The sequence below is a fragment of the Lissotriton helveticus genome, chromosome 7 (genome assembly GCF_964261635.1).
Source record: "Lissotriton helveticus chromosome 7, aLisHel1.1, whole genome shotgun sequence".
In the NCBI taxonomy this organism is placed as follows: Eukaryota; Metazoa; Chordata; class Amphibia; order Caudata; family Salamandridae; genus Lissotriton; species Lissotriton helveticus.
In genome coordinates this window covers 1,692,354,902-1,692,368,629 of record NC_136068.1, presented here as the reverse complement: position 1 = coordinate 1,692,368,629, position 13,728 = coordinate 1,692,354,902, and the positions used below count along the sequence as shown (strand labels likewise).

The window sequence follows — 13,728 nt, the reverse complement described above, 5'->3', positions numbered from 1 at the left end:
ACCCTTTCCAATGATATATAGAGTTTGGGCATTACTACGCTAGGGATCCCACTTTTATAAAGTGGGCCTTTTCCTGCCTACACTTAGATTAGGCTCTGCAGACTCCCCCCTCCCCTCTGCATACTGATAGCCTGCCTGGGCTGGGAGGTGGGAGTGGTGATTCACACCTTCTTCCCTGGGATGAGCTGTGATGGGCTGCCCACTGTAGCCTTAACGGCCTGTCTCTCGTCACTGTGACAGCTAGGTCAGGGAAGGCAGGGAACATACCAGAACTCCCTGGACTCTTCCAGAAGCCCCTGCCCCCAGACCCTTCCAGAGACTTCTACCACTTTCTAGCCCTTAGACTGAAAGATATATAAGGGAGGGTCCTGGCCTCACTTCTTGTTACACTGCTGGACCTGGAAGAATCCCTGCTGGAGTGAGGACTGCTGCGCAAGAGGATTGCCACTGGGAAGGAGGCTGACTGCTCCAAGGAACTGCTGCCCCACAACCTGCTGAGCTGCCCTACTGTCTGCTGATCCTGCCCTGCATGGGAGACTGCAACATCACCACCAGAGTGTCTCCACAACATCCCAAAGGAACTACTTTTCTTTGAACAGCATTTTAAAGAGTCTTCAACCTTTTAAAGATTGCCTTTTTGGGACTGCACCCATTTTAAGCTAAAGGAAACTACGTGTCCTTGGACCACAGCGTTTTAAAGACTGCCCTTTGGAACAGCAATAACACTCTCAAGATTTGCCCTGCAACGCTGTGCCTGCCCTCAGCACTGCTGGCCCCGTGATCCTCCCGAGGGTTCTGTGATTGCCTCTGCTTCTGGCACAAGCCGACTGAAACTGGCCCTGAGGTCACCGCCACTGGGACCGGAGCGCGCTGTGTAGCGCTGAGAAGCGAAGCGCTATGTGGCAGGAGGCTCCGTCGTTGCCCCGGACTTGGAGGCACTGTTAAGCGCTGTGCTAAAGGAGTGCTGTGTGGCCGTGACCCCCACCCGTGCAGCGCCTGCTGAGCCCGAGGCCCCAGGGGGAGAGGAGCTTCGCACCCGCGCCCGCGACCACCACCCCAGGTAACGCCTCAGTGCAACCAGGCTGCTGCGAGGGGGCGGGGTGCGGGTTGGCCGGGTACCTGGAGTGTGAGCTTTGTGCTTGGCTGGGAACCGTCCTTCACTGACCGGCCTACGGGGGCATAATTACTTGGTAATTGACACTGGGGAATTTTTTAGCATTACCAGCAGCGCCTAGACAGCCGCACTTCCTACGCTGGGAGCATCATTTCTATGAGAGGCACACTTATTACGCTACAAGGGAACTTTGGCCTAAGAACCTTCCCACAGTGAATTGTGACCATAAGAACCTACCTCAAGTGAACAAGGACACTGTGAGAAAGACATTACCAGCAGGAGCCCTTGGCACACATGAGCTTTCGGTGATTTGATCAGGCCTGGGAACTGGATACATTCCTATTGATTATTGATCTTGCTTGGAAACTGGAATCCTTTTTATTATTGATCAGGCCTGGGAACTGGATTCATTCTTATTGATTAATGATCTTGCTTGGAAACTGGAATCCTTTTTATTATTGATCTTGCCTGGAGCTGGATTTACCTGCTTTTGGTTCTCGCATTATTTTCAGATAAAGAAATTCTTATTCTTATACAAAACTAGTGTGGTGTTAATTTTGTGAGTGTTTTTACTGTGTCATCGCCGTTGTGTGTTGCACAAATACTTTACACATTGCCTCTGAAGTTACGCCTTTGCTGCTTTGCGCCAAGCTACCAGGTCGGAAGCGGTGGTCCCTACTTGGACTAGGGTGCATACCCCTGCCAACTAGAGACCCCGGTTCTAACAAAGAGGATACGCAGGGTATCATCAGCGTAGGAGACAATGTTAAGTCTGTGGTTTCTGATGATGGTTATGAGGAGCACCATGTAGACGTTTTAGTGGGTGGAGCTCTGGGGTCCTCTGCTGATATCTTTAGGTTCTGAGAGGATCGGAGGTAGTCTGATTCGGTGTGTTTGGACGGTAAGGAAGGAGTGGATCCAGTCATGGGTCGTGTCGCGTCTGCCGGTGTCATGGAGTCTCATGATTAGGGTGCGGTGGGCGACGGTATCGAAGGCGGCCGAAAGGTCCAGTAGGGTGAAGGCTGCGGTTTTGCCGTGGGTGAGGAGGGAGCGGATGTCATCAGTGGCAGCGAGGAGTGCGGACTCGGTGCGGTGGTTACTTCGGAAGCCAGCTTGAGAGATGTCCAGGATGTGGTTCTCTTCGATGAACTTGGAGAGATGGACATTGACGGCCTTCTCAATGCCTTGGCTGGGAAGGGGAGGAAGGAAATGGGTCTGAAGTTTTTGAGGTCTGTTGGATCGGCGAATGCTTCTTCAGTAGGGGTTTGATCTTGGGATGTTTCCAGTCGTCGGGGAGGTGGCAGTCGATGGAGCAGTTGATGATGCGGAAAAGCTCTGGGGCGATGGAGGTTACTGTATCTTGATCTTTTGGGGCATACATATATTTTTATTAAATATTTCAAACAGTTAACAAGTATGTGGCACACTATTTGACTGTGGGGCTGTGTGTATGAGATGTGAGTTAGTTTGAGGCTGTATGCTATTTGAAAATTTTGATGAATGAGACCCAAGGTGAAGTTGGACTTCAAATGGAATACTTTTTCCATTTACAGTATATTATTAATATTACAATCCGAACACATGAATTAACCGAACTATAACTGACAGGTGCCTGGGAAGGATTTGGATCATTTTTCAGATCAATTGGTAATGGTTTTTCAAAAACAGTCCAATAGATAGGTAGTGTAGGTGGAGGAGTTATGAAGTTGCTACTAACACCACTTTTTGTCATATTAATCGGCATTGCGTGTGTGCTTATATTCTTGAATTGTTGCAAAGGAATTTCATCATTGAAGGGAATGACTTGTGAGTATAAGAAGTGAGCAACAAGAGGAAGAAAATTAAAGAGACTTGATGTCAAAGTTGAGGAGATGCAAAGTGAACTTTGTGATAACATGAAGGATTTCAAAGAGACAAAACAGGAGAATCCAAAGTTAATGAATGATATACTGTAATTGTAATAAAGAATTGAAATTATGATGGACAATTCAATAAAAAAATTATTTTATTTTGATATGAAACTCCGATGGATGTCCACAAAAATACACAAATAGATACAAAAGGACATACAATCTATACAATACAAAATTCTGCAATAGTACATCAATAGATTAAAAAAAACATACTTTATGTACAATACAAAATTCTTCAATATCCAACTAGCAGATGCTCACAACCTACAAAATAGACTTAAAAATTCCCTAATAAATAGCCAGGAACGCTTTAAAAAACGAATATATCCTATAGCAAACCATTTCATTTGGTGGGGACAAACAAATGATCAGGCCTCCTGAGCAGAAAGAATATTAAACTTAATAAATAATGATCTTAAAAACACTCATCAGGACTCATCGGGTGGGGGGAGTGTGAGCACTGATTTTCTGTTAAATAAAAACAATGTGCTATAGATATAGCTCAAGATTGAAATAATGCTAATGTTGAACCTTGTTTACATCGCCTTCCATTTTGTTTAACCATCATCCTATGTTATGTGATATTAGTCTCAATTCTGGTTCTAAAATAAACGTTATACGTTTCACACAAGTCAGCAGAAAATGTTCTCAGAGAAAGCTTCCTGAATGTACTAAGCCAAGGACAAATCTTACTCATCCTAGTTCTGTTAACATTGTATAAGTTAAACTGTATAGCCACAACTGTGAGAATGATACCATAATGTGCTTTTGGTGGGAATAACACTGAATGTCGTCTATGTGGAACTTTTTCTTTTAGACTGATTCCTAGTTGTTTAAACTGCATGAATCCCCACTCTCATTTTTAAAAGGCGAATCTATGACATATTTTATATTGATCTGTATTGAGTTGTTTTATTTATGATTTATATGCTTAGCTGCAAATTTACTGATTCTGTATCTTTACTTTAAAACTTACATAAACCTTTCGAAAAATATCTTTTGTCTGTCATTTATTATGAGAATGTTTCAGAACTATTTTATGGGCCATTTTGTATTGTATTGTATTGTAATTGCATTTATATAGTGCTTAACCTGACGAGGTGTCAATGCACTTTTTTCTCTCGAGTAGCACGCTAATCCAGAACCCATAAAGGATTAGTGGGAATTAGTATAGTGAAATTTGAAAGTAATTTGAGCGGTGGATATGTTAGTTACTTATTTGAATTGAGAGGTATAGTGGAGAGGTAGAAGAGGGAAAAAGTTTGCATTTATATAGAGCTTGCTACCCCTGATGAGGTGTTGAAGCGCTTTTTCAGCAAGTAGCTCGCTACTCCAGAACCCATAAAGGATTAGCAGGCGGCTGCAATCGGAGAGATTGGACAGGAAACATCATGGGCAGGTTCTGCCTGCGTTCGGGAGCGCTCCAAGCACACCATTATCAAGTGAGGTTGTTACTTGGCGTTTTCTTTACAACTTTGTGAGCATACCTGCTCGGATCTTATATTTACTACATTGTGAAAACACTATTACGTGTGACGATTTACGTGGGAAGTTTTCAACGACTTTTTAGGTTGCTGATTTCCATCTTTTAGAGTGCGTTTTGTTTTGCAACTTACATCGCCATACCTTGCAGAGAGGGGCATTGAACTTGGAACGTTTTGACCTTATCGCCTTGACCTTATCGTGGGCCGACTATTCTTCATAAAATGTATGTCCTTCATGCATACTCGCTAAAAATATAGGAGCCTGGGCAACCACACAAGTGTTCCGAGCACTATCCTGAGAATCTAAGAAGCTACATCATACTATATTTTCGACACAAAGTAATTACTTAAGCCTTGAAAAATTTGTTTCAAGACGAAACACATGTTGGCTGTTCTTATGTTGTCTCTACGTGTCAACATTGGAGAAGAACTAAGAATAAAATTCTTGTTGCATACATTACTGGAGTTGTGCTACTGTTGCTTATTGAATTGCCTACTCACTTGAGTAATTTGTGTAACTTTATTGTGTTGTGCTCTGTCAACCAATGTATTGTTTTTGTTTATATTGAGGTGTCCTGCTTATAGAGTAGCATTATGGATGGCACAGTGCTTGGCATTGAGCATGCTGGAGAATATCCTATTTATCTCATAACTTTGGGCCAAACACATATAGAGGTGCTGGCTGCTGTGTACCACTGCCATCAAGTGTTTTCTTTTTAAGGATTAGCTGTGAATTAGTATATTGAAATATTAAAGTAGTTTGAGTGATGGATATGTTAGTCAGTTATTTGGATTGAGAAGGATAGTGGGGGGATAGAAGAGGCAAAAAGTTTTGCATAAATATAGCACTTGCAACCCCAGATATGGTGTTTAAGCTTTTTTTTCGTTGAGTAGCACGCTAATTCGGAACCCATAAAGGATTAGTGGAGAATTAGTATAGTGATATATGAAAGTAATTTGAGTGGTGGACAGTAGCTGCTCCTCGAGGGAGTGCTGCGGGACGGTGGGGTGGGGGTGGGGAGGGGCAGGGTGGGGGGTAGTAAACTCGAGCATACGGCCGAAGGAAGTTAAGTAAATAAATAAATAAAACAAATTACATTGCGCGCGCTGCATCGCAAATGGCGATGCAGCGTGCGCAATGTAATTCATTTCCCCAGTGCCGCGCAGCACTCCCTCGAGGAGCCGCTACTGGCGGTGGATATGTTAGTTTTGATTAAAGTGACAGTTTAAATCGGGGAGAGAGTGAATTCCGAGGGACTACACCACTCCGAAAATTGAAACAGTGGCACACAAATGTATGGCTGAAGCTAGAAAACTGGTAAGGTTTCTAAGCGCCAAAAAAATGCATTGTATGTATGATTAAAAAAAATAAACTTTGCCTTGAAAGACACCAAAAATAGTTTCAAAGGCAATACCAAAAAAATGTGCACTCAAAATATAATTTTGTAATGTAAATGGCGTGTGTTCAGTATGCTGCCATTAGTGATATGCTGCATAGATATTGTTAATGTATTTTTGTATACAGAAAATTGCGCATATTTTTAAATCGTCCTGGAGGTCAAATGCTTCAACACCGTCGACAGTGGCCTGGCTTGATATTCGCAGTGACACGGGTGTGAATGGCGCTTCCGCTCCTCCCAAAAATTGCCATAATATTTTTCAGTGTGTTTGAAAATTTCTATGAACGTTTCGTACAACCTTCAGTTGCACATATGATTTAACAAAATATTTTATACGGCTAATATTTGAATAAAAAAGAAAACGATTAAAAAGATATATGTTTTCTACTTGTGGCAGCGATAGTTCTCGGACCAATTAAAGGGACGTAAATCATTTAACGTGCAATTAACCTTTGACCCGTGTAAAGACAACATTCAGTTGATGACATCATGGGTAACTCCAAGATGTCAGCTCTATGTCCTAGGCTCTTTTCGTCAGTTGTGCTGACAGCTGACTATAAGGCAACTGAACAGCAGTCACTGTACTATGTCGAGACTCCACATTTATGCAACGGCGTCACATGAGATTATCAATAATTTTTGTCTCGATTCTAAATCTTCTTTGCAATAGTCATATTGTCCTATGATGACATGCTTCCATGTCTGCAGACACTACGCCATTCAAAGATGGTCGCAATTTTCTGGTTCCCCAGCATGCCGTATTTTTACTTCCGTTTCCATGCAGAAGCCGTCGTTCAGATATTAAAGGTCTTCCTACCGTTCCAAGATGGCCGAAACGCGTGTCTGTGCGTCAATTTTTTTAGTTCGTTATCTTCTAATCCGTTTTCTATGTTTATGCCATTCACATCGCCATTTTGTTCGGCTCTGAGTACGGCTCCGGTTACCGGACGCTGAGAGGAGGGTCCTGCCGTAATAATGCTGTCAGCCGCCCAGCTGCTCGATGAGCTCATGGGCCGGGACCGCGACCTGGCCCCGGACAAGAAGAGAAGCGACGTACCTTGGGACCACGAGAGCGTTTGCAAGTTCTACCTGTGCGCCTTCTGCCCCGCAGAACTCTTTACCAACACGCGCTCCGACCTGGGGCCCTGCGAGAAGATCCACGATGAGGCACTGCGGAAGCAATACGAGGAGAGCTCCCGGTACCTGCGCATGGGCTACGAGCGCGACTTTATGCGCTACCTACAGGGTCTGCTCGTGGAAGTGGAGCGTCGCATCCGCAGGGGCCATGCCCGTGTTGCCCTCTTCCAGAGTCAGCAGGATGATGAAGATGGCCCAGGGCCGGCCTCGGCGCCTGTCCCAGGCAGGAATGAGGAAAAAGTGCAAGCGCTGACTCAGAAGATTGATCAGCTCTTGGAGCACATAGAAGCACTGGGGTCGGAGGGCAAGGTGGAAGAGGCCCAGGACGTGGCCAAACGTGTGGAAAGGCTTAAGGGAGAAATTGAGTATCTCAGGTCGACACCATCAGCCATGGAGTTGATTGCGGCTCAGGAGAAGCCAATGGAAGTGTGTGAAATATGCGGAGCCTTTCTGATTGTGGGAGATAAACAAGCCAGAGTTGATGATCACTTCATGGGGAAGAGGCACCTGGGCTATGCTAGAATTAAAGCAACTATCTCAGAGTTAAGGGACAAACTGCGTAGAAGAAGCGAAGAGCCCGAACGAGACAATAGATTGAAGAAAGACAAGGACCGAGATGAGAAGGAGCGTGGAAGAGGTGATGACAAGAAAAGGCGACGAGGGGAGGAGGAAAAAGAGAACGGAAGTAAAAAGCCACGTGATCGTGAGAGGCGGGAAAGAAGCGGATCTCGTGGCAGACGTTCAAGCAGACCTGCTGATGAGAGGGGCAGTGGATCACGGGAACCCCGAAGATCCCGCAGCCGTGAAAAAAGGCGAAGCAGGAGTCGGGAACGTCGAAGAAGCCGTGAACGAATGGAGAAAAAGCGCAGGTCGCGGAGTCGAGAGCGAAGGCCCAAAAGCTTGGATCGCAAGTCCATTAGGAACAGAAGTCAAAGCAGAGAGAGCGAAAAAGAAATTAAATCTAAAGAGGAAGAAAAGGAGCCTTCTGAGGAAACCAGGAGTAGACGATCTTCCAGTCGAGAAAAACTGAGTGAAGTCACAAATAGTGAACCATTGGAAGGTGGCACTAACAATGAGGTGGCCAATGGGACTGGTGACGATACGAAGTCTGAGGGTGAAATTGAGTCCGATGAGAATTGATACCATTGGAAATGTTCTGATATGACAGGCCTATGCCTTTGAAGCCGAAGAATTCTCATAAAGCTTACATTGAAGATCTGTTCCAAATGAGGGGGAGGGAAAGGTATAGCTGCTTAGAAGGCTTGTATAGGGATTTTTTTTTACCTGCAGTCAAGGCTGGTATTTGATCTCTTAGATCAGAGAATTGGATGCCCTCCTATCTTGTCCCCTAAAGACTTTCAAAGCTTTCTAAGTGCTGTACAGGAACCCATGGCTTGCACAATGTTTTGCTCAATGTTCGGACTTGTACAATGAATCACAAACATTAGTGTTGACACTTGTTGGTTTAAGCCAAGTTAAAATAAATTAATTTTTTACAACTTGGATAATACCTCCTTGCTAAGTGAAAAGCTCTTATTTTTTTTCTATATTTGAAGGTCATCAGAATGTAAACTATTCACCCTGTTTTCCAATAAATGTTCTTCAGTTCCTACGGTGAAGATCTGCATGTGGTGGTCTGTAGTTTGAAGTACTTGGGGCATGTACAGATAGGAGTGCTAGACTTCCATTACTGTTATGGTAGATCACCTTAGTACAGTGTTCATAATTTTTTGGGTTTGTAGTACTGTGGAACTAACAACAGTTATCTTACTAGATACAGTAGGTCAGTGGTCTTCAAGAGTTCATGGTACAGTGTTTTTCTTATCAGATTTGTTCTATACACCTATGCCATGTGGAGTTCTAAATCACATGGCTACCCATAGGCTTCCCAGCGCTGGCTAAGACATAGCGTTGCTTTGGGACAAGTGGAGAAACGCAGGGTGGCTATTAATGTGGGTATAGACCTGCTTTTAGCCATTTTCTGAACTGTGATTAATTGTTTAGGCACCCTAAATCTATGGGGGGGCGTGTAACACAGTTTCGGGATGAGATAAGAAGAGGACTTACCACCCAATCTGGCTATGTGAATTCTACTTAGTCTCAAGAATCGACCCATAGATATTCTTAAAGCTCTACGTGAGGATTAAGGGGTCAATAGTGCCCTTATCATACTGGTTCCTCTGGCGTTAAGTGCCAGTGCTTTCCATTTTATCCTTGCCTCAATAGGGAGCCAATACAGACAAACTAGAGTACTCTTTGCTGAGGCCAATTTTGGGCTTTTGTTATAAGATTCTTACTGCTGCTTTTTGGGCAACCTTGAGTCTTTTGATGACCTATTTGGGGGACCCTAGGTACAGAGAGTTCTTATAGTCCAACAGGAAGAGAACGAGAGATTGGATCACAATTCTTCTGGACACTCAGGATAATGTCTAGGAATTTACAGAGTGTTCTGTAGGTGCCAAAACAAGTAGATTCGATTTTTGGCCTGTGTCTCCTTGGAACGGACTTGTCCAGCCAAAGCCCAAGGCTTTTAATAGGGGAAGAGGGAATGGGTGGATTGCCGAACATTTTGGACAGTCTATGGGTGGTTGTAGGGCAGGGTTGTTCCACAGATTAATCAGGTCAGTTGTTTTCCCGTTCAGTTTTAAGTAGCAGTTCGCCATCCGCTTGGATACTTTTTCCAAGCAGGGAGAAAGCTGATTGGACTGTGATCCTTTTCCAGGGTCGAGGGAGGTGACATTTTGTGTGTTGTCTTCATATGATATTATTGACAGCCCAGACTCCGAAAAATATTTGCCAAGGAGTGCATTTATAAGTTAAAATTGATTGGACTGACGGTCAAACCCTGCGGGACCCCAGAGAAGAACGTCTATCTCTATCCTCTTGTTCGGCCACACATTTTTGTTTGGTAATGCGATGCATTTGATGCTACAGTTCTGTGCTGGTTTGATAATTCACTTAGTTGGATGTCCCCACATTTTTATTTTAGACTGTATGATTGACTGGCTGAGGTTGTGTTTTCCTTGTTGGACATTAGAATGTAGCCCTCTTACAGTAATCCGTGGTCACTGCTATGTTCTAATGATACTTTCTGATTGATATCTTTCACACTCTTTGATAATCTTTGGATTTTAACAAAATATTGTATTCTTCTGGTGGTGACTGTAGAGCAGCCTTTCTCCAGTATCTGTTTGGTTCAAGTACTGTAGTCCTGTGTTCCTATGGTAATATTATAGTTTTGCGGTCTGTGTTCCTTTAAAAATACTCCTGGTTATGCACAAGATTACTAATGGTAATCGATTCACTTTTCAGTGGAGAGGATCAAATTGTGCTGTAAGGTTGACTGAATTATGGAGCAAGAAAGGGCAAATTGGGCAACATTAATGTGGCATAGCCTGTAGAATTATTTTTTCATAACTTTGTCAATTGGTAAAATGTTGAATTATAACATAACAATTATATTATCTAGGCAAAGTTACACATTATTCAAACCAATTTGACACCTTCCTAAAGCAGTTAACTGGCCAGTTAAAGTTTGCAAACAGTAAGCTAATGGAACAACTTGTCACTTTTTTTTAGTAGCTTTTGATCTGTTAAAGCTAGTAACGTTTGTTTGTGATTTATGTAGTTTAAGCAGCAGATCCATAATTCTTCAGAAAATGCAGCAGCGTTGCATAATTCCAGTGACCCTGTGTTTATTCAGTAGTTGTCATGGATATTTAGACTAGAGAAGTGTCCATCTTTCTTTGCTAGTAAACAGTCTTTCTTTGTTAGTAAACCATCTCTTTTTTTGTCAGTAAACCTTTAATTTGGCCATTTGGAAAATCAGTAGTCTGTTGGCAAAAAAGGATAAACTGTACCTTCTGTTACCCAAATGTCATTGATTGGTATTGTTTCATTAACAGTTTTGTTTAGTATGTCTCCATTCTAAAATTTGAATGTTGATTTGTTTTCTTGACTGCAATTTAACACTCTTTTTTGAGTTAAAAAAAAAGTAACAGATACACATTTACCATGCTTGTTTGAGTCATTCAGCCAGGTAATTCAGACCATTTCTGTATGATTTTGGATCATTAGAGCAGATGTACTCGAATTTTGTTGTCACTATTCTAGTGTGTGGAATGTGCTTTTTCCCAGAAGCAAACTCTTTATTGGTTTGTAGTTCAGATTCCAGCCAGTCTTTGAGACAAATGGTGCATTTTATTATAGAACTATCAGACTTCTATTTGAAATGCAGTACCACAGAGGTACCGTGACACCTTTTTGACTACCCTGTTATTTCAGCCTTCAAAGTAAAGTAGGTAAACCGCAGATCAATTAGAAGATAATTTAATGAACTTTGGAACCATGTCCTAGTGGTATTTCAGAAATTGGCCCCCTTTGCTCATTTTGTCCAGTGGTTTATGTGCGAAAGTTGATATTAGTTTGATTGGCTGTTATGCGCATATGGCTTAGTGGAACAAGATTTAAGAGCTTTAGCTTAACGTTATTGGAGCGGGGCATTCGTTTTTGATAGGTTATACTTTTTGTTTGTATTGATTTGATGGAGTTTGAAGTATATTTAAACTAATGCTTTAAAAAATGTTGCAGTTGCGTTCTGTATCCCTTAGTAATTTGGGCTTCCTTTGCTGGAGCTCATGTGTTAAAATACAGTCAGGCTCTGATACTCTTTTGGATCACGATCATGTAATGCTCTTATACTAGTTTCTGGTTCTTGTACGTACTGGTTATTTTCAGTAGTCTTAAGTCTGAGGAATACATATCCTGGAGCTAAGGTGTGGGGGGATAGACTAGAAGGCTGTAAAGTTTGGGCAAATTAAAATAGGTGAGTTCCCATTTTTTTGCGTGAAGATAAGTGGAAGTGTGCTAAGAAAAGAATTGACCACCAAAGATGTGCCTCTTTCGATTGTGGGGGGCCACCACTAGTTTGGCAGAGAAGCACAATGAGTTGGCTTCAAAGTTGGGTCCTAAATTAGGTTCTCATGCCAGAGTGCTTAACGCTGTGTACATAAGTCCGTGAAGATGGAGCACCTCTTTAGCAGACGCTAATGTTCTTTTAAGTGTTAGGAGACAGAAGAAGTAACTGGAATATCTAGCATTTGCTGTGCTGCAGAGTTCTGCATAGGGAATTTGTAAAGCTACGGTGGGAAGAATGTATGACCGTTTTGGGCAGGCATAAAGGAAGCAGCTGAACTATCCCTTTTTAGTATTTTAATTATAATGAAGCAGCAACTTGAGACATTATTTGAGTTTCCAATGTGTGCTTGTTAGTCAAAGAAAAGGCCTAAATATTTAGCTGTTGATACTGGAGCCATAGGTGTTTCAAGTTCTGAGGGCAGCCAGGTGTGTGATCAAATGGATTAGGATGAGCCAAACTGAAGAATTGTGATCTTGTTGCTGTTGAACTTGAGGCAGCTAGACTGCATTCAGCTCTCTACAGTCCATATTGAAGACTAAAAGTTAGATTGTGCAGTATCAAGAGTCTCAGAAATGTTAAGAAACATGTAAGTATCTTCAGCATAGGAAAGTGTTTGTCGAAGGATCGCATAAGTTCTGTCTGTGGAAATACCTATTTGTTGAATATGGGGAGGCTAAAGGATGACACGATCTACTAACAAGCAGTTAGTATTTAAGAATGAAACAGGAGCCACAGTGGCCATTATATTCCTGCCTGACATAGGATCCAAGCCATCCAAATGCCTCACTGAAGATTCCCTTCTTGAATAGCCTGTTGATCAAATTAGGGTGTGGTACTGTGTCAAATGCTGCGTAGAGATACAATAAGAGCAAAGTAGCAAACTGACCACTGTCTAACATCATCCTGGGGTCAGCTGCAGTTAAGTACACCGCTTATAATGTTCTCTGTTGTACACTATACTGTAGTGCCCTATTATAGTGTTCTTTTATTTTGTGGACCTATGGTAATGCTCTGAATGTGACACTACTCAATGTAGTGTGATATGGTGAAGTTATGTCGTAAGTTTGACGCAATAATGTTATATACCTGCAGCAATATTCTGGTGCTAACATGACATACTGCAATACGGTGTGCCTATGGTTATGCTTTGGGCCATAATCTCAATTTAAATGGTAAATCTCTGACTGTGTAAAGTTATGGTAATTCAATGGCAGTGCTTTAGATTTGTTGAATAACGCATATTTTCTGTCGGTACTCTAGTTTTGTAATTTTATTATATGGTTCTGTGATAATGCTGTTTTATACAGTTCTTGTGCTTTGGGTCAGCCCATTACTTATCCCTTGCTTGCTTGCTTAGTAAGCCTTTTTCCTGCCTCTTTTTCTGTTTGTTCTTCCCCTGGAGCATAGCTCCCTTTTCATCTCTTCGATTGGGTGATTTGTGGTGTTCCAATGCTTAAATTCATTGAATTACTCTCTTTCTTGGATTTCATCATTTCATTCAAGTACACACGTTTCTCTTTCCCCTCAGCTGCTTCCCCTTCACATGCCCATTGCATCCCACTGTGTATTGCTCCTCCGTCCTCATCTCCGTGCTGGGATGCCTCAGAGTTACCATGCGCTATATAAAGCGGTACAAAAGGGGATGATGATGGACGGAGCATCTGAACCAATCAAACACTCGCACCCAGTCAAAAGATCTGGGTTTAATCCATCACCGTTCTTTAGCCCACTCTGCCACCCCAGTTCAGACATGGCCGTATGC

At 42.6% G+C, this 13,728-nt stretch overlaps 1 pseudogene across 1 annotated transcript; it reads left to right on the top strand.

Annotated features, from left to right (window-relative positions):
- Nucleotides 1–6,795: 6,795 nt before the first annotated feature.
- Nucleotides 6,796–8,667, top strand: LOC144770669 (luc7-like protein 3 pseudogene; annotated as a pseudogene). Its single transcript, XR_013598970.1, has one exon. The product of XR_013598970.1 is annotated as a luc7-like protein 3 pseudogene (transcript).
- The last annotated feature ends 5,061 nt before the right edge of the window (nucleotides 8,668–13,728 follow it).